Below are 19,447 nucleotides of genomic sequence, written 5' to 3'. Positions count from 1 at the left end.
CATTGCACATCTCACCACTCCCACAAGTCCATAGCTTTTGCAAGGGGAAGTATCCTTGGCAAAGCACTCAGGAAGTAGATACCAATCTTGGCGAGAGGAGAAGGGGACAGTCATTACCAACAACAGGTTCTATTCATTGAGCACCTACTATATGCTAAGAACCATGCTAAGTGCTTTACAGGTGTTATCTCATTTAACCCCCATGACCATCAGTGACCATTATCATCCCTGTTGTAGAGTTGAGGATACTGAGACTCATGGACGTGAAGTGATCTGTCCCCTATCACAGAGCTGGGATTCTATGCCAGGTCTGACTTCAGAGGCCAGTCTACACTCCACTGCTTCTCAAAAAAAATGCTGTGGTCAGGGAACCTCAGTATCATGAAATTATCAGCTCTTACTAAGTATCACACTTCCAAACAAGATCCCAACAGGGTTTGTGTAGAACTTGATAAGGAGATTCTAACATATATGGAAGAACCAAAGGCAAACAAAAGCCAAGATAATTTTGAAGAGCAAGATGGGAGACTCACTCTACCAGATCCTGAGATTTACATGAAAGTAACATGGTGCCGGTACAGTGATAGACAAGCAGACCAATGGGATGAAAGAGCATGGAAGTTGGTCTGGATACATAATGACAGCGTGACAAATCACTGGGGAAAGGATGGACTTTTCCATAAGGCAGCAGGAACAACTGGTTAACCAGATGCGGGAAAAACAAAATCAGATCCGATGGAAACATCTCTCCCTGCAAATAAAACCTTGAGACGCCTGTGGCAAGACATCTCTTCATTACAGCCAGGATTTATGTTGCAAACCCACAGATCACTAGAGTTTAAAGGACTTCTCTGTTCCTCACCGTTTTGAGGGGACATGGAAGTACCAAGAGGTTTGGGTCTTCCTCAAGATGACACAGCAAGTCAGTAACAGAGCCAGGTCTAGAGCCTTGGTCTACTCTTTCATGCATTCTGGCCAGCTCTCCTGCCCTACTGTGACCCCTCAGCTCTGCACAGAGCTAGAATAAAGTGGAGTGTGGAAGGAGCAGGTGCTGTGTGGGGGCAGAATTGAACACAAGGGTCAGTGCCTCTTCAGACCTAGATTGTGGGATGGACGAGCCTGCTACCTGTGCTGAGTCAACTTCTAGTTTTCTGAGTTAGTCCTTTGGCTACTGTGCCAAGGATGCAATGACAGAGCATCAGGTCAAGGACCTATTTCTGCCCTTCGCCCAGGGGAAAGAGGAAGATTTCCAAGGGATCCAGCTCAGGATAGCTGATTTGGGCCTTTCTCTCTAGAGAGAGTGGTTTGGCTCAACCATGAGAAGGAAGCTGTGTTTTTGCAAGTTGGTACAGTGTGTTAGGGGAGACACCGGGCTCCCGAATCTGATGGACCTTGTTTCTTTTTTTTTTTTTTTTTTATTTTTTTTCAACGTTTTTTATTTATTGTTGGGACAGAGAGAGACAGAGCATGAACGGGGGAGGGGCAGAGAGAGAGGGAGACACAGAATCGGAAACGGGCTCCAGGCTCCGAGCCATCAGCCCAGAGCCCGACGCGGGGCTCGAACTCACGGACCGCGAGATCGTGACCTGGCTGAAGTCGGACGCTTAACCGACTGCGCCACCCAGGCGCCCCTGATGGACCTTGTTTCAAATGCAGCGTCACCACTTCCTGGCTGTGTGACCTTGCACAAACCTCTTCACTTGCCTGAGCCTCAGTTTCTTCATCTGATAAATAGAAATAATAACCCTTGGGGCGCCTAGGTGGCTCAGCTGGTTAAGCATCCAACTCCTGATTTTGGCTTAGGTCATGATCTCATAGTTTGTGAGTTCAAGCCCCACATCAGGCTCTGCGCTAACAGTGCCCAGCCTGCTTGGGATTCTCTGTCTCCCTCTCTCTGACCATCCCCCGCTTGCTCTCTCTCTCTCTCTCAAAGTAAATAGACATTAAAAAAAATTTTTTTAAGAAATAATAATCCTTACCTCAGGTTCTTTGTCAGGATTCACCATACCAATGCTCGTGCATTGAAGCAGGGCCTTACTTGGACAAGGTGAAATTGAATGATGTCAAAACTATCCTGGACTGCTATTGCACTAAATAAAGCACTTGGTTTGCAGTTAGGGTTCACATTATACCAAAATATTGTTGGGGTGCCTGGTTGGCTCAGTTGGTTAAGCATCTGACTCTTGATCTCAGGGTCATGAGTTCAAGCCCTGTGTTGGGCTCTGCACTGGGTGTCGGAGCCTTCTTAAAAAATAACATATATCTTTCAATATTAGAACCATATTCAATGCAGTAGGAAACTCACACCAAAAAAGGCAGCCAGATACCAAAGACAAAATGCAATGGCAGATTTCTGCCTTTTGCTATCTCTAGAGGGGTCACTGAGGGGCACCTGGGTGGCTCAGTCGGTTGAGAGTCTGACTTTGGCTCAGGTCATGATCTCATGGTTGTGAGTTTGAGCCCTGCGTCAAGCTCTATGTGTACAGCTCAGAGCCTGGAGCCTGCTCCCGATTCTATGTCCTCCTCTCTCTCTGCCCCTCTCCCGCTCATGCTCTGTCTCTGTCTCTCAAAAAGGAATGTTAAAAAAAAAAAAAATTAGAGTGGTTATTGAGCAGAAGACATAGTTGCCAGCACTAGTTAAATTCATGAGTTAAGATGGGGTGCCTGGGTGCTCAGTCAGTTAAGCATCCGACTTTGGCTAAGGTCATGATTTCACGGTTCGTGAGTTTGAGCCCTGCTTTGGGCTCTATGCTGTCAACTCAGAGCCTGGAGCCTGCTTTGGATTCTGTGTCTCCCTCTTCTCTCTGCCCCTCCCCCACTTGCTTTCTCTCTCTCTCTCTCTCTCTCTCTCAAAAATAAAAATAAAACATTTAAAAAATAAGATGAATTAAGATCATGCATCAGTTAATATGTGTTAGCACAGAGCTGGCACATAAATGAATGTGAGGCAGTAATAATGTAGTTGGTGCTGATACTATTTTTATTGAATCTTCTTTTTTTTAATTTTTTTTATGTTGTATCTGAGAGAGAGAGACAGAGAGATCAGGGGAGGTGCGGAGAGACGGAGACAGAATCTGAAACAGGCTCTAGGCTCTGAGCTGTTAGCACAGAGCCTGACATGGGGCTTGAACTCACGAGCAGTGACATCATGACCTGAGCCAAAGTCAGACGCTTAACCGACTAAGCCACCTAAGTGCCCCTTTATTGAATCTTCTAATAAAGATACTTGGTTAAGAGGCACCTGGGTGGCTCAGTCGGTTAAGCATCCGACTTTGGCTCAGGTCAGATCTCATGATTCATAAGTTTGAGCCCCACATCGGGCTGTGTGCTGACAGCTTGGAGCCTGGAGCCTGCTTCAGATTCTGTCTCCCTCTCCTCCCCTGCTCATGCTCTCTCTTTCTCTCTCTCTCAAAAATAAACATTAACAATTTTTTTTTAAAAAGATACTTGGTTAAGTGAGAACATTTGAAAAGAACTCTGGATTGGTGGAGAGAACAGGTGCATTGGATTCTTTTTGTTTGTTTCTTTGTTTATAGGCATTATTACAACCCAGGGGGTTGAATCAAATATAGCAGACTCCACAAAAGTCTCTCTGCCTAAGGGACCTACAGTATCCTCATTGACAACCTCAGCTCTATCCAGCAATGGGAGAGACAACAGACAAGTACCCAGCTGAAGGGGGAGTAGCTGATGACAGCTACTATGCCTACTCGGGTGAGTCTGAATAACTCGTGTCTGTACAGCAAAGAAGAGGTGGGGGCCAGAGTGGACATCAGAACTCTGTGAAGTCCCAGACAAATGAGTGTCCAAAGGCCATGGGAGGGCCAGTGAGATTTGGTCAGACACTGGCGTCTAAAGAGTCCACTGGGGTAGAGGTGATTTCTAGTAAGAGGCTAGGTAGCTGAGCACATGAGGTTGTTGTAGTAAGTTCAGGCTGCTGTAACAAAATACCAGACCCGGTGGCTTACAAACAACAGAATTTTACTTCTCACAGTTCTGGAGGCTCACAGTCCAAGGTCAAGGCACGGGCAGATTAAGTATCTGATAAGAGCCCACTTCCTGGTTCATAGACAGCTATCTTCTCTATAGTGCAAGGGGCAAGGGAGTTCTGTGAGGTCTCTTTTCTGGGTTGGGCGGGGAGGGTAGAGAGAAAGGGAGGGAGAGAGAAAATATTTTCTTTAATATTTTTTATTTATTTTGAGAGAGAGAGAGAGAGAGAGAGAGAGAGAGAGAAGGAGAATCCCAAACAGGCTTCCTGATGTCAGGGTGGAGCCTGATGTGGGGCTCAATTTCACAAATCATGAGATCATGACCTGCATGTAAATCAAGAGTCAGCTGCTTAACTGACTGAGCCACCCAGGTGTCCCCTGGGGTCTCTTTTATAGGGGCACTAATCCCATCCATAAAGGCTCCATGTGCATGATATAATCACCCCCAAAGCCTCCCCTCCTAATACCATTGTATTAGGTATTAGGATTTAACATATGGATTGCTGGGGGGGGGGGAGCATAAAAATTCACTCCGTATCAGAGATAGAATGGATAATTCATCAGCTCCCAGGACCCCAATACTGTCCAGAGAATGAATCTTCCCAGAGGAAGGAACTGATGATCCATGGAAGACAAAGGCTGTAGCCCCCAGAAGAAGCCAGGAGGGGCTAGATAGTTGTTGGGACAAGACCAGTGTGACAGATACTACAGAGAGGCTGAGTTCACAGGGCCTCCCTCACGTGGCACAACTAACTCCCAGACTCACCCTCTGGCAGGGCAGAAGCTGGGTCCTAGGAATCAAAAAGATGATGGTATCCCCCAAATCTATGTCCCCCATGGTCAAAATAATTCTAACTCCCAAACCTTTCAATTTTATAAAATTCTTATTTTCCCAAAATGACTACTCTGCTTTTTAAAATCTCAAACTCAGGGGCACCTGGGTGGCTTAGTCGGTTAAAGGTCCAACTTTGACTCAGGTCATGATCTCACGGCTCGTGAGTTCAAGCCCGGCGTCAGGCTCTGTGCCGACAGCTGGGAGCCTGGAGCCTGCTTGGGATTCCGTGTTTCCTTCTCTCTGCCCCTCCCCACTCATTCTCTCTCTCTCTCTCTCTCTCTCTCTCTCTCTCTCTCTCTTTCAAAAATAAATTAACATTAAAAAATTCCAAATATCAAATTCCTTCAAAAAATACTTCTTTAGCATTCCTCTTCTGGTCTCTGGATAATCTAGCCTTGGGATGAAGTTTCCATTACATTCACAGCTAGGCAGTGTTTAACTTACAGGCCAGTATTTCTCAGACTGTGTTTTGTGGGACACCAGTGCTTTGGGATTTCAATAGACATTACACAAAAAAAGGGTGGTGTTCTGTTGTTAAATATATTGGAGGAAATAGTGGATTAAACAAAATGGTTTCTTGACTCGGGACTTTTTAGAGCCTTTAATATTGCACCATCTACCATGACTCCCTTAAAAATCAGATTTTGAGGGGCGCCTGGGTGGTGGCTCAGTCGGTTGAGCGCCGACTTCGGCGCAGGTCACGATCTCACGGTCCGTGAGTTCGAGCCCCGCATCGGGCCCCTGTGCTGACAGCTCGGGGCCTGTTTCAGATTCTGTGTCTCCCTCTCTCTGACCCTCCCCCATTCATGCTCTGTCTCTCTTTGTCTCAAAAAAAAATAAACGTTAAAAAAAATTTTTTTTTTTAAAAATCAGATTTTGAAAGCAGATTATAGTATGCATTTCCCAAGATTATCTGTCCCCAGAATCCTCATTCTGAGGAACGTTTATGCAGCACCTTGGAATACACCTGGCTACAGAGGAGAGGAATTCAGATGAGAGTAGAGCAGTGCTGGGCAGGCAGAAGTGACTGGGGTGACAAGTCCAACCCAGGGGGTTTTAGCCAAGCCCCGAGTAGGTGCTGGCTCATTAGAAGGTTGTCCCATGTCAACAAATTGTCTTGGTGAGACCAGGATAGTGTGCTCACTTGTGAAATACTGTGTGTATCCCTCCACAGAAGTTATGAAGCATATTATTGTGTTTTCATGCACTAAGGATGAGACAGCTTTTCTTTTTGTGTTAATTTTTTTCCAGGTTACTAAGAACATAAAGTCTGCAAGATAGACTGTCTGGGTTTGAACTTTGCCTCATTTTCTTCTGCCGGGGTTAAGAGCACATTTACTGCATAGCATTCATGTTTGAGGGTTAGCTGTTATCAATATTATTATTTGGCATTCTGTATCACAATATACTATTGATTGCAATAGCAGAAAGTTATGTGGCTGACTTAACCCCCACCTTGCCCCGTCTCACACACCTGCCCTTAAATTGTAACCCATCCCTCTGACCAAATATGCCTGCCAAAACAGAAACAGTGAACTTATTTAAAAAGGAAAGGGGGTGGGGCGCCTGGGTGGCTCAGTTGGTTGGGCGGCCGACTGCGGCTCAGGTCATGATCTCTCAGTTTGTGAGTTCAAGCCCCACGTCGTCGGGCTCTGTGCTGACAGCTCGGAGCCTGGAGCCTGCTTCCGATTCTGTGTCTACCCCTCCCCTGCTCATGCTCTGTGTCTCTCCATTTCTCAATAATAAATAAATGTTAAAAAAAAAAAAAAAGGAAAGGGGGTAAAGTCTTTAAATTCAAAATAATAAAACAAGTCCAGAAATATTTTACACTGATCTCTCCATTACATTTTGCTTTTTAATGACTTTTAAACAGGTCATCTCAAATTCAGTAGAAAGTGTGGAAAGAGCAGGTACAGAAAGGAGGGAAGGGTTGAGTATCAGCTTCTCATTCATCACCCAAAAAAAGGTATCAGGACACAGTGTGTTGCAAGTGGCAGAAAACCTATTCCCAATTGGCTTGAGCAAAATAAATAATAAATAAAATTGAAACCATGAAATAAAACAGAATTTGTGGCTCATGAGACTAAAAAGTCCTGAAGAGGGCTTGAAAACACCCCAGCCTCCTGTTCCTGGCTCCCAAAGGCGCTCCCTCCCCTCTCTCAGGGTTGTCTCTTCATTTTTTTTTTTTTTTTATGATTTTATTTTCAGGAAGGCACCTGGGAGGCTCAGTCAGTTGAGTATCTGACTCTTGAATTCAGCTCAGGTCATGATCCCAGGGTCATGGGATCAAGCCCTATGTCGTCTCTGTGCTGAGCACAGAGCCTGCTTGAGATTCTCTCTCTCTCTCTCTCTCTCTCTCTCTCTCTCTCTCCCTCCCTCCCTCTGCCCCTTCCCCAGCTCTGTTTCTCTCTAAAATAAGAAAAAAATTAAAGTTTTTTTTTAAGGTTATTTGTTTTGAGAGAGAGTGAGAGAGCAGGCTCACAAGCAGGGGAGGGGCAGAGAAAGAGGGAGAGAGATATACCCCAGGCAGGTTCTGCCCTGTCAGTGTGGAGCCTGACCTGGGGCTCGATCTCAGGAACTGTGAGATCATGACCTAAGCTGAAATCAACTGTCAGACGCTTAACCAACTGAGCCACCCAGGCACCCCAAAAAGATTTCATTTTTAAGTAATCTCTACACTCAACATGGGGCTCGAACTCACAACTCCGAGATCAAGTCACATGTTCCACCGACTGAGCCAGCCAAGCACCCCAGTGTTGTCTCTTCAGATTCGACCTTTAAAAGACAGGAGCCTTGATTCAAGCAGTGTAAGCCCTTCAAAATCCCCAAGGCCCAGGCTACCTGTTGGAATGTGAGGGAAATCAAAGAACAAAACAAATTAGCATCTCTAAAAATAATCTTTCAAGGCAAGTGACAGAAACCAACTGTTTGGTTGGGCTGCTCAGGGAAGACGGGAGAATTTATTATAAGGTGTCTCCTGGAAGCCACGGATAGGCTCCAAGCAGGTTCTCCAGGGTCTAGGACTTGGGACTGTCAAAGTGGCACAAACCAGGGAGTTGCCTCTCGTCTCATTCTGCACCTACACCTACTTTGTTCCTTTCTCCACACACTGGCTCCCCTGCCTCTCAGCACGCATGACCGAGAACTGCTGTCTCAGAATCTCAAGCTTTATATCACCTTCTTTTAGGCTCGGTTCCTGGGAAAGAGACTGTGAGTGGATCAGTTGAGGCCAGGGATCAGGGTCCCCCAGGGCCATCATGGTATAAGGGTCTCACCTCCCATGAGGGGAGTCTTTGTTTAAGGGAGTCATTGTGGGTTAGGCTGATACACCCACAATGTCTCTTCTACCCAGATTAGAACTAGTACCCTTTCCTATGGCATCATCCCAGGAGCCCTTGCACTGGCTCTTGTCCTCCTGCAGAACTGTCCCTAGTGTTGGTGGCCCTGCACTGCCAGCCACAGACAATTGAGGTGGTTCTGAGCAGCTGCTTCCTGAAGACTTACCGCCGGATCCTTAGGGAACGCACCTTCTCAGGATGTCCCAGTGTCAGCAAGATAGAGGAGGATCACTGTGTGCAGGTCTTCGTGCTGGAGAAGAAGGAGGGTACTTGTGGACTCTGCTTCTCTGTAAGCAAGCTGGGACGGGCTACCTGTTAAGAATGGGGGAGTGTCTAGGGGAGGAGTGGGGTGCAGGGAGGACTGAGAAATGGGTGATTGGGCACCAGTTGTGACTTTATGTCCATCTGACTGAGGAATAATTCTCTGGAATGGAGTCAAGTCTTAGCTATGAGACCAGTCTTTTTTGGGGAAAAGACCATGTTGTCCCCCATCAGACTGGGAATGTCCTTATAAATGACGCCATGTTTGATGGATTGAGATATTGGTTTCCAAACTTGACAGCCACAAAAACCCTTTAAAACAAGAGCAACTGCAATCACAACCAATATTTATTGGTTTCTTGCCATGTGCTGTGGGTCAAAATCTGTTTTTATGCCCTATCCTTAAAGCTTCACGATAACCCTGTGAAGTTCCCATTTTACGGATGAACAATCTAAGGCTCCGAGAAGTAGAGGGATTTTTTCCAAGTCACACAATTAGTTACTAACAGGGCTGGTTTGTGCTCCTAACTGCTCACTGATGCTGTCACCTCCTTTCTTTGGAAGAGATCTTACATAAAAGCCAAATATAAAAACAGGAGAGCTCTGATTGAATAGGGGAGGAGGAAGGGTGACTTCTGCTAAACCAGCTCCCCAGTGTGTAGATGGGCTTCCTGTCCCTTCAAGGGAGGTTCTGGGGCTCCTGGAATCAGTTTGAAAACCAGAGTTTGTCCTAAAGGGATCATTTAGTTCTTCTCAGTGTCTACCATTATGTCTAGTTCTGCCACCCAGAGAGTCATGGGATGTCTTGCTTAAGGTCATGGACAGAATTGGCAGTTTCAGTGTACAATAACTTAAGTCCACTGCTCTGCCCCCAGAACTCTCTACCGGTGTTCTTTTTAATAAACTGCCTTGTTCATAGCAACAAAAAACATCATTTTGATTTTCTTAGAGAAAACAATAAAATACCAAAAAGATATCCAAATCTTGGGATAGGGACCAGGAGTTGGCAATTTTAACCACGGACTCCAGTGATTCCTTACCGTATATTTTCCAAGAGAAAATGTACACTGAAATTTAAGAACCACTGGCACAGAGGTTAAGAACATGGGCTCTGGGATCAGAGAGATGTTACATTCTGGCTCTGTTACTTGCTTTGGGCTAGTCTTTTAACTTTCTAATCCTCGGTTTGCTCTTCTGTAAAATAGGAACTAATAACCAATAACCCTCCTCAGAGAGTTGTGGTCAGGTCCCAGTGCCTGACGTACAGCTCATGCTCAGTAAACTTGGCCCATTACTTTTAGTTCAATAAACAACTTGCAGCCAATGAAGATGGGAGGTGTCTCCCCTGGAGATTTGAAGGTAATGGCCGCCTCCCTGTTTCTTCCTAGACCAACCTTTATTCTCTGGAGATGCCTCTTCTGCAGGTTCACCCTGCCTTCATCAATACTGCCTCCACAATGCTCAGCTTCAGTCCAACCCAGAGGTCTTCCCGTGAGTTCTTTTCTGTCAACTGCCTCTTGGGCTGGGCTCTGCAAAGCTTCCTGAGTTCTCATTGCTACCTCTAATCCAGGCAAAAGGAGTCAATACTCTGAAGATGTTGGCCCCCTATGCCCAACCACCAATCATAGGCACCTCTTAGATTGAAACTCAAAGCATTTGTGGAAGAAAGAAAATGCTCCAATGGTGAGCAGTGGGTGTGGTATGCAAGCGATGAACCATGGGAATCTACCCCAAAAACCAAGAGCACACTTTACACACTGTATATTAGCCAATTTGACAATAAATTATATTTTAATTAATTAAATGAAAGTACGTAATATAATAATATAAAGTCTAGGTTGAAATATATGAGATCACAAAACAAAAAAAAGAAAGAAAATGCTCCCATGAAGTAATGCATTATGGGTCCTTTATGTAAATTATCATGAGGTAGGTTGGCTTGGATGGCTTCAATGGTCCTAGGTGGCCCCTTATTTTTCAGAAAGTCCAGGAGGAACGTTAGCAGATTTGCTCCTCCTGTCCCCTTATTTACTATGGCTACCAATGTTCAGTGACCTTGGGTGCAAGGCAGAAGGTGAGTGACTGTCCCTCCCTCTGCAGTTTCATGGTGAGAGTCTCACTCTGGTCACTCTCCAGATATGCCACCATCCCTGTTCTGTGCACTGGGGATGTCATCATCATCCTGGGCATCTTCATGGACCCTCAGCTCTCATCTGTACTTGAGAACAGACCATTTCCTCTTGGCAAACGTCTCTATATGGTTTTTGGAGTCATAAGCATTGATCCAGACAGATTTGCCCTGGTGGCCAATGAGGCCTTTGCCAGATGATGATCTCCAGGACTGGTACTATTAAGTCCATCTACCACTTTGTGAAGGAGAGGTGTCTGTCAGGCCACAGTAACTTCCTACCAATGCCACACTAGCTCTTGGTCTATGGCTTGTGCTGAGTGTGTTTGTTCCCATGAGCACAGATCCTGTCTCTTTCGTCTGTATCCTGGGTACATAAACACTGGGAGAAAGTAAAGTACTGGGTGAATGTTTGTTGAATGAATGCAAGTATTGTCATTCCCATTTTGCAGATGAGTAAACTAGGGCACAAGGAGATTAAAGCCTGTCCAAGATTACAGCCAATAACATTCATTCCTTTTACTTTTTCTTCAAATATTAAGGGCCTACAATGATAAATGTAAAAAACCAAAACCCAAACTGACATTTCAAAGTGCTACACACTATGCAATATACCTGACATGCATTACATTTTTTTTTTCAACGTTTTTTTTTTTAATTTATTTTTGGGACAGAGAGAGACAGAGCATGAACGGGGGAGGGGCAGAGAGAGAGGGAAACACAGAATCGGAAACAGGCTCCAGGCTCCAGGCTCCGAGCCATCAGCCCAGAGCCTGACGCGGGGCTCGAACTCACGGACCGCGAGATCGTGACCTGGCTGAAGTCGGATGCTTAACCGACTGCGCCACCCAGGCGGCCATACATTACATTTAATAGCTAATACTGACACAGCATTTACCCCATTCCAGGCATGTTCAAATTACTTCACGTATGTTAATTCCTTTAAGCCTCACAACACACTGTATAAGATAGTTGCATTTTTATTCCCATTTTATAGATGGAGAAACTGAGGCTCAGTTCACACAACTGGTAGACCTTTCTCGGTGCTGGGAAGGCCAGGTCCTTTACCTTTAACAGCTTGTGGTCAGAAGAACAAGCTGAGTCTCCTGACTTCTAGGTTGTATTTCATTAATATTAACAGATCTTCACAGAGCACAGTGAATCATTCATTAACTCACTGATTCCTGAAAATAGACCTAGGAAGTATTATTTCCCCCCACTTTACAGATGAGGGGATTAGAGTGGGTTCAGAGAGTTGAAATTACCTGACCAAGGGCACACCGTTGGTCTATTCACACTTTAGAGTCCGGGTTCTGAAATACCACCAAATCTGTCCTAGCATGTAATTCTTCCTTTGTCAGGAGGAAATAGAACCTAGTGATTAAAGGTATGGGCGGGCACAGCAGCCAGGCTGCTCCCTGAAGAAACTTGAGCAACCTAATTAACCTTTCTGAACCTCAGTTTCCTTATCTCCTTAAAAAGGAAAGGGTCTGTCAAGGTGGTACCTAGAATGGACTTATTGATGGTGAGCTTGAGCCCCAGAATAAAGACCATGGAGTAAAAAGACTAAATGAGCTTTGAGGAGTACAAGAGACAGAGATCAGACAGGTGACTCCCTAATGCCCAAAGGAGGTAGCATCTGTGTGGACAGGTAACTCAGTGGGTAAGTAATTTGCTGTCCCTTAGGCTTTTGCATTGGCTGGTTTCTCTTCCTACAAACCCTCAACTGAGATACCCATAGGGAAAACTGTCATCTCCTTCAAGTCTTTGATAAAATGTTACCATTTCAAGGAAGCCTACTGGCCCATGCTATTTAAAATTGCAACTACTCTCCCCTCATCCATTCTAGATCAGTTTCTTTCTTCTGTGTATCACCTCCTAACTATGTTATATTACATGAGATAATTTGCTTTTTAAAAAATTAAATTATTTACTGTCTGTCTTCCCTTAACCACAAGAGAATAGGAGGTTTTGGTCTGTTTTGTTCACTCATGTTCCCTAATTCTCCCAAGGAACTAGGACCTAGAACAGAACCTGTATATAGTAAGAATTTCCTTCCACCATGGAGTCTATAGCACAGGCCGATCCAAATATTACTAGTTATAGTGAAGCATTTACATTTAGGTTATTGTCACCTCAAAAAAGTCACCATGACAATAGCATGGACAGTTCAGACCACTGGCTCCTAATCCCTTAGCTCAGAATTTTCTATGTCTATCAGAGTTTGCCACTAATCCCTACATTGCCATCAATAACTGAAGTTTCTTTTTTCAACTTGGAACAATTATTGCTAAATAAGTGATCACTGATAAACTATGCCCAGTCAAGCAAAAAATTATTGAAAGGAGAGAGCCTTAGAAAAACAAAACTAAGACAACGAAAACTAAAAGATCATCTTTCCATGAATTACCCCTAACACACCATCAAAATAATGATGAAGAGAAGGGAAGGAGAAGAAATAAAAACATAGTAGGAATGAAAAGATGGAAAGAAAGAAAGAAAGAAGGAAGGAAAAGAAAGGGAAGAAAGAAGTGGAGGGAAGAAAGGAGTCGGAGGAGAGAAAGGGGAAGAGGCAAAAGTATATAAAGTATATAGGATTGATGTGAAGATGAAATCAAATAATGCACGTAAAGTTCTCAGTACGACACGCAGCGTTCACAAACAGCACAAGCGAAAAGGGGGAAATCAGTATTTGTCCGTCCACACCGCTGGCCCAAGCCAGGACTCCTAACAGTCAATGACTGCAGCCTCTTTCCACAGCTGCCCAGTCAGCAACCGGCTGCTAGGAGGCCTGCGGGTCAACGGGGCCTCTCTGCAGGTGACGCGGGCCTTCAACCTGTTCCACTTCGTGACCAGCGACACGTTCTACTTACGCAGCCGAGTGACCCTGTGAGACAAGCGGGAGGGACACCCCTGCCAGCCGGTGAGCTGGCAGCCCTGGGGGATCCTGGCAGTTTCCTTAGCCTACGCCTGGCGCCGGTGGAGGCGGCCCACTGGAGCCAGACACGTAGCAATACACCAATGCTGCCATCCTGGGGGCGGGACTAAGGCGGGGCCTGGAGGATGGCGGTGTTGGGGATTGGCCTATCCTGCCGGGGGCAGGAACCGGAGGCGGGGCTTGTGTTGCAAGGGACCAGTGGTTGACCTAAGGGGCGGGATTTGGGGGAACACACCTGGCTCCCCGGAGTCTCGCGCAAATGCCCGCCCTTGCTGGGGCGGGGAGGGACCTCGCTACCCTCAGGCTTGCATGTCCCCCGCCGACCTGTAGGCAGAAGAGTTCGCCTGGGAGAAATCGAGCCTGGGAGATTCCGATGCAAGGGCGCCTGAAGACCGGCGCTGGCTGGGTGGTGTTCGGAGCCCATCCGGATTAGCGGTAACTGGATCATTTCGGGGCCTCTCTGACTCCTCTTGCAAAGCATCCCACTGACCTGCTCTGAGACCCCTCCTACCTTCATGTCCTCACACTCCTCTCTTAATCCAGGTCCATATCCTCCCCAAACCTATATCCTCTTCAGCTTCTCCTCTGCTCAGGAAGGGTCCCCTCTCCTCACGGATCGTGTTCTCATTCAGTTTCTACTCCTCTCCTCCCACTCCCACCTTTCCCGCCACACCAGCTCACTCTTCTTGTAGTCTGTTTGTCCCTTGTGCCAGCCTACTTTTGTGTATCTTCCTTGCTGGTCTGGAACAGTCTCTCCTTTCATAACAGTCCTCCAAAACTCCGACCCTCATGGAAAAGCCTATCTTAGTAAGTCCGTTCTTATTAGAGGCAGAAGACTCATCATCACACCATTGTGAGGCCCTGCTTCAACAAAGGGTCAGCCCTCTTGCCCAATCTTGATGCAACCATGGGAATCCTGTCAGAATGTTTCCTGGAGTTCAATCTTTTTTTCTATGTGGTTTGAGTTCAATGCCTCCAACAGCACGTGTTTGGCAGATTGGTACACAGAGATTGGTATGAAATTCTGGCGGGTGCACCAGGGTCTGGGGGGGTGCACACTGGGTTCTGACTGGTGCTGGTCTTGGATCCTATCTCTGCTCATCTCTGTGTGACTTGGGAAAAGTCAGTTACCCAGTTAGAGTCTCAGATTCCTCAGCAGTACACAGCAGAGTTGTCATTGGGGGTTGTTGGTACTTACAGTTAGAGCTTTACACTTTGTCAGAACCTGAGACTAGACAGAAATGACTTAGAGTAGGGGGTTAGGGTCAGGCAGGTAATAAGTGAGAGGAGATGAGTGGGGTCCACATTGAACTAGAGTACGTTTCATCCCTGTACTCCATCTCTCACCCCCAAGGGAGGGACTGTTGGGATAGTGGGAAACCTTTGTTGAAAGAATGCATGAGTGGATTACTAAATAATTCCCCAAAGTGGAATATCTAAGCCTAAATCCACTGAACCCTGTTCGTAATCATTTGTTTCTTTCCTGCAGAAGCCTGGATGGCTGTCTTTATTCTGATGGTGATAGGCTTGATGCTGTGATAAAATCCTGCCAAGATATCTTCCCCAACTCTAGCCCTTGGCTTCTAGTTTTGTTGCCTGAAGTAAGGGTGGGGTAGAGGAAGGTTTAGGGAGAGATGAGTAGTCTGTCCTCTAGTTAGGGAGACAAGATGAAACCCCAGTGTGTCCCAACTACTATCTGGTAAGGAATGTGGCTGCTGAGCCTCAAGCTGTGCTTCCTCATCCCACCATCCCTTCCCATCTCTGGAACTCTTCCAAGGACAGGATTGGGCTGCTCAATACGGTAGGGGACTGGGCAGGGAGTATAGCCAATAAACAACAAGGAATTTTCCTACTTTGACTCCTTTTCTGTGTAATCTGACTACTTCAGCACTTCATGAGTGTGTGTAGTTGTGAGAAGTCACTTTATTCTCTATAGGCATCAGTGTTTGTGCTACTATCATGTATCCATTCAAAAATGGGTTGGAACCTACTATGCCCCAGTTCCTGTGATAAGCCTACACAAGACACAGTTGTTAACCTTACAGAAAGGACAGCTGAGTGCAGGAAGTAGGTGGTGTGGACCAGGAGACAGGACAGGCTTAACAGGTTGGCAGAGTGGCACTTTTACAAAACCACAAGAAGGCCCTTTTGCCTCTTTTTTGTTTGTTTTGCTTTTGAAATACTTTTGATTGATATCTATGACCATTTTGGAAATTAATTTCTTGGGAAAGTATTTTGCTACAAACAATAAAAGTTAAATTTAACAGTCTTGGGGCTTCTGGGTGGCTCAGTCGACTGAGCATCCAACTCTTGATTTCGGCTCAGGTCGTATCTCATGGTTCATGAGACTGAGCCCTGCATTGGGCTCTGCGTGCTTGGGATTCTCTCTTTTCCCTTCTGTCCCTCTCCCCCAATTGTGCTCCCTAAAAAAAAAAAAAAAAAAAGATGTTAAAGTTAAATTTAACAGTCTTAACATTTCATTTGCAAGAACTTTTCTTCTCATTTAATGCTTTAATAGCTCCTAAAAATTAAATCAGATGATCAGTCCATATTATCATTTTTAAAATTTTAATTAAAAAAAATTTTTTTGAGAGAGGGTGTGTGTGCGAGCGAGGGAGAAGGGCAGAGAGAGAATCTTAAGCAGGCTGCATGCTCAGCATGGAGACCTATGTGGGGCTTGATCCCATGACCCTGGGGTCATTACCTAAGCCGAAATCAAGAGTTGGACACTTAATCAACTAAGCCGCCCAGGAACCCCTATATTATTTTAAGCACACCAAAGTTACACATTTTTTTTAAATTTTTAATGTTTATTTTTGACAGAGAAAGAGAGAGAGAGAGAGAGACAAGAGTGTGTGAGGGGAGGGGCAGAGAGAGGGAGACACAGAATCTGAAGAGGCTCCAGGCTCTGAGCTATCAGCACAGAACCAACATGGGGCTCAGACTCACCAACTATGAGAACATGACCTGAGCCAAAGTCAGCCCCTTAACTGACTGAGCTACCCAGGCACCCAAAAAGTCACACATTTATTAAATTAGCACGCAAGTAATTACATTTCATTGGGATTTCATATTCACTTTATAGGCCTGGAGTAGAGTATTTAAATAGACCTTTTGGTGAAGGCATTAACTTTTGCCCTTATTTAAAATATATCCTGAAGGTGGGGTGCCTGGGTGGCTTAGTCCATTGAGTGTCTGACTTGATTTTGGCTCAGGTCATGCTCTATTGGTTCAATTCATGGGTTCGAGCCCTACATCGGGCTCTGTATTGGCAGTGCAGAGTCTGCTTGGGATTCTCTCTTCCTCTCTCTTTCCCTCTCCTGCCCTCCCTCAAAATAAATATTATATATATATATATATCCTGAAGGAAAAAGGCAAAATATTACTGATTGTACTATGCTTAAATATCTCAAAAAAATAGAATGAAACAAAATTAAGTAAACAAAGAAGCTACTGAGCTTAAACTATATTTAGTTGACCAATGAAAGAAGCCTCCGTGCTGTGTAACAATAGATGCTTATAAAATAAGCCACTAGACAACACTAATGCATGTGAAAGCAGTATCTCTAATGATAGGGTTACAACTAAGATGCAGTTAGTTTATTTTCTTTTTTCTTTGATTAAGCTGGGGTGGGATATATCTGGCCAACTCTTTTTTCACTCAGGTTATAATTCCAAATTTTATTAAATTTGCAGCAAGTCTTTTTTTTTTTTTTTTTTAACGTGTTTATTTTGAGAGAGAGAGAGAGAGAGAGAGAGAGAGAGAGAGAACAGGTGGGTGAGGGGCAGAGAGAGAGGGAAAGAGAGAATCCCAAGCAGGCCCCATACTGCCAGCACAGGGCCCCACATGGAGCCTGAACCCACAAACCATGAGATCATGATCCAAGCCGAAATTAAGAGTCAGATGCTTGTGGCGCCTGGGTGGCGCAGTCGGTTAAGCGTCCGACTTCAGCCAGGTCACGATCTCACGGTCCGTGAGTTCGAGCCCCGCGTCGGGCTCTGGGCTGATGGCTCGGAGCCTGGAGCCTGGAGCCTGTTTCCGATTCTGTGTCTCCCTCTCTCTCTGCCCCTCCCCCGTTCATGCTCTGTCTCTCTCTGTCCCAAAAATAAAAAACGTTGAAAAAAAAAATTAAAAAAAAAAAATTAAAAAAAGAAAAAAAAAGAGTCAGATGCTCAACTGACTGAGCCACCCAGGAACCCCAGGTCTTTTAAAAATAATAAAGTAACTGAAGATTTAAGACTATCTCATATCTAAAAACTGATTGTGAATATTCTCTGAAATTAACATCTGATCTTTGTTAAGACATGAAGACTCATTCACATTTGAAAATTAGTAGTATGATAATGGAGTTACTTTTAAAATACAGATATCCAGGGTACCTGGCTAGCTTAGTCAAGGTGGAGCATTTGACTCTTGATCTCCAGGTTGTGAGTTTGAGCCCCCACATTGGGTGTAGAGATTCCTTAAAAATAAAATCTTTTTTTTTTTTTAAGTTTATTTTTTTATTTGAGAGAGAGAGAGAGAGCAAGTGAGGGAGGGGCAGACTGGGAAACAGAGAGGAGAGAGAGAATTCAAGCAGGCTCCATACTGTCAGCACAGATCCTGACCCTGGGCCTGAACCCACCAACCATGAGATCATGACCCAAGCTGAAATTAAGAGTCAGACGCTTACCCAACTAAGCCACCCAGGCACCCCTAAAAATAAAACCAAAAAAAAAAAAAAAAAAAAAAAAAAAAGGACAGATACCCATTGGAGAAAACTGCATAAATGCACTATGTGCCAGTTGTAAATTTAAATCTCAGCACTTCCACTATGTTTCCAGTTAGCTTTGTCTTCCATTCTCTTTATCAGCTCTTCAAATACTCTCCATTCTTCTCAGTCCTCTATATGCCCCTGTTCCCTCCCTCTTCACAGATGTTTTCCACAAAAGAAACAGAAGCAATCAAGTAGAAGTTTCCACCACCCATTAGTCTACCTCCTACCCACCAGTCTACAAATTTATTCATTTAGACACCTATCCTTACTATTTAAGAAAGGTTTCTGGTCCTAATTTAGAGAATATCCCCTAAATGCATCTATCACATCATACCCAGATTCATTATCCATTAAATCTGCTATTTTATGCCTTCTATATTGTTACCTTAAAATGTTATGAGACCAGGGTGGGGATAGAACTTTGGAGCACATCCCCAGAGTCCTAACTCTAGACTGAATTTGATCCAGTAATTAATTCTCTTTAAGTCTGGTTCTTCAAAGTTAAGAAATCCCAACTTTTTAATGCCTCTCCCTCCCAGGTCAGGTTTCCAGAAACCCGGAATTTGTCACTATCCTTTGGCTGATGGCTTTGTTCCTCCTTTTAACAATTCCCCGGTCTGATTCTTAAGTATACATTAACGCAAATGAACTTAGTTCTTTTCCTGGGGACGGAGTTTGGGTAGGGAGGCAAGATCGATCTGTTAGTTACTCTTCAACCTGAGTCCTGGTCACAGTCTCGACCACTGGCGACCCTAACCCAGCCCACGCCCTGCCCCAGCCACAGATGAGCCCTAACCCTGACGAGGCAGTGACCCAGGCCACACCCTCACTCCGGACCACCACCTGACCCTTTGCTTTATCTCAGGTGGGACCACTTATAGGTAGTGGGGAATGGGAGAAGGGTGGGCCCGGTTGGGGGCAGGGGTTCGTGGAAGATTTTCCCTGGCATCCAGCTTCCTGATCCGCCCAAGCCCAGCAAAGCACTTCAGACCTGAGTCTGGAGGGCTCCGGCCACAGGCGAGACCTGGCTAGGGGCAGGGCAGAAGGTCCCGAAGGGCGGTGAGGTCATGCGCAGAAAGATCCGTCCGCTCCCGGCGCCGAGCGCAGCGTGCAGGGGCGGGACACCGGCGCGGCCCGACTCCTGATTGGCCCCAGGCGGGCAGAAGGGGGCGGGGGCGGGGCGGCGCGCGCTCTGAGGCGC

The sequence above is a fragment of the Panthera uncia genome (assembly GCF_023721935.1).
Source record: "Panthera uncia isolate 11264 chromosome C1 unlocalized genomic scaffold, Puncia_PCG_1.0 HiC_scaffold_4, whole genome shotgun sequence".
In the NCBI taxonomy this organism is placed as follows: domain Eukaryota; kingdom Metazoa; phylum Chordata; class Mammalia; order Carnivora; family Felidae; genus Panthera; species Panthera uncia.
Note: the sequence above shows the minus strand (reverse complement) of the source record.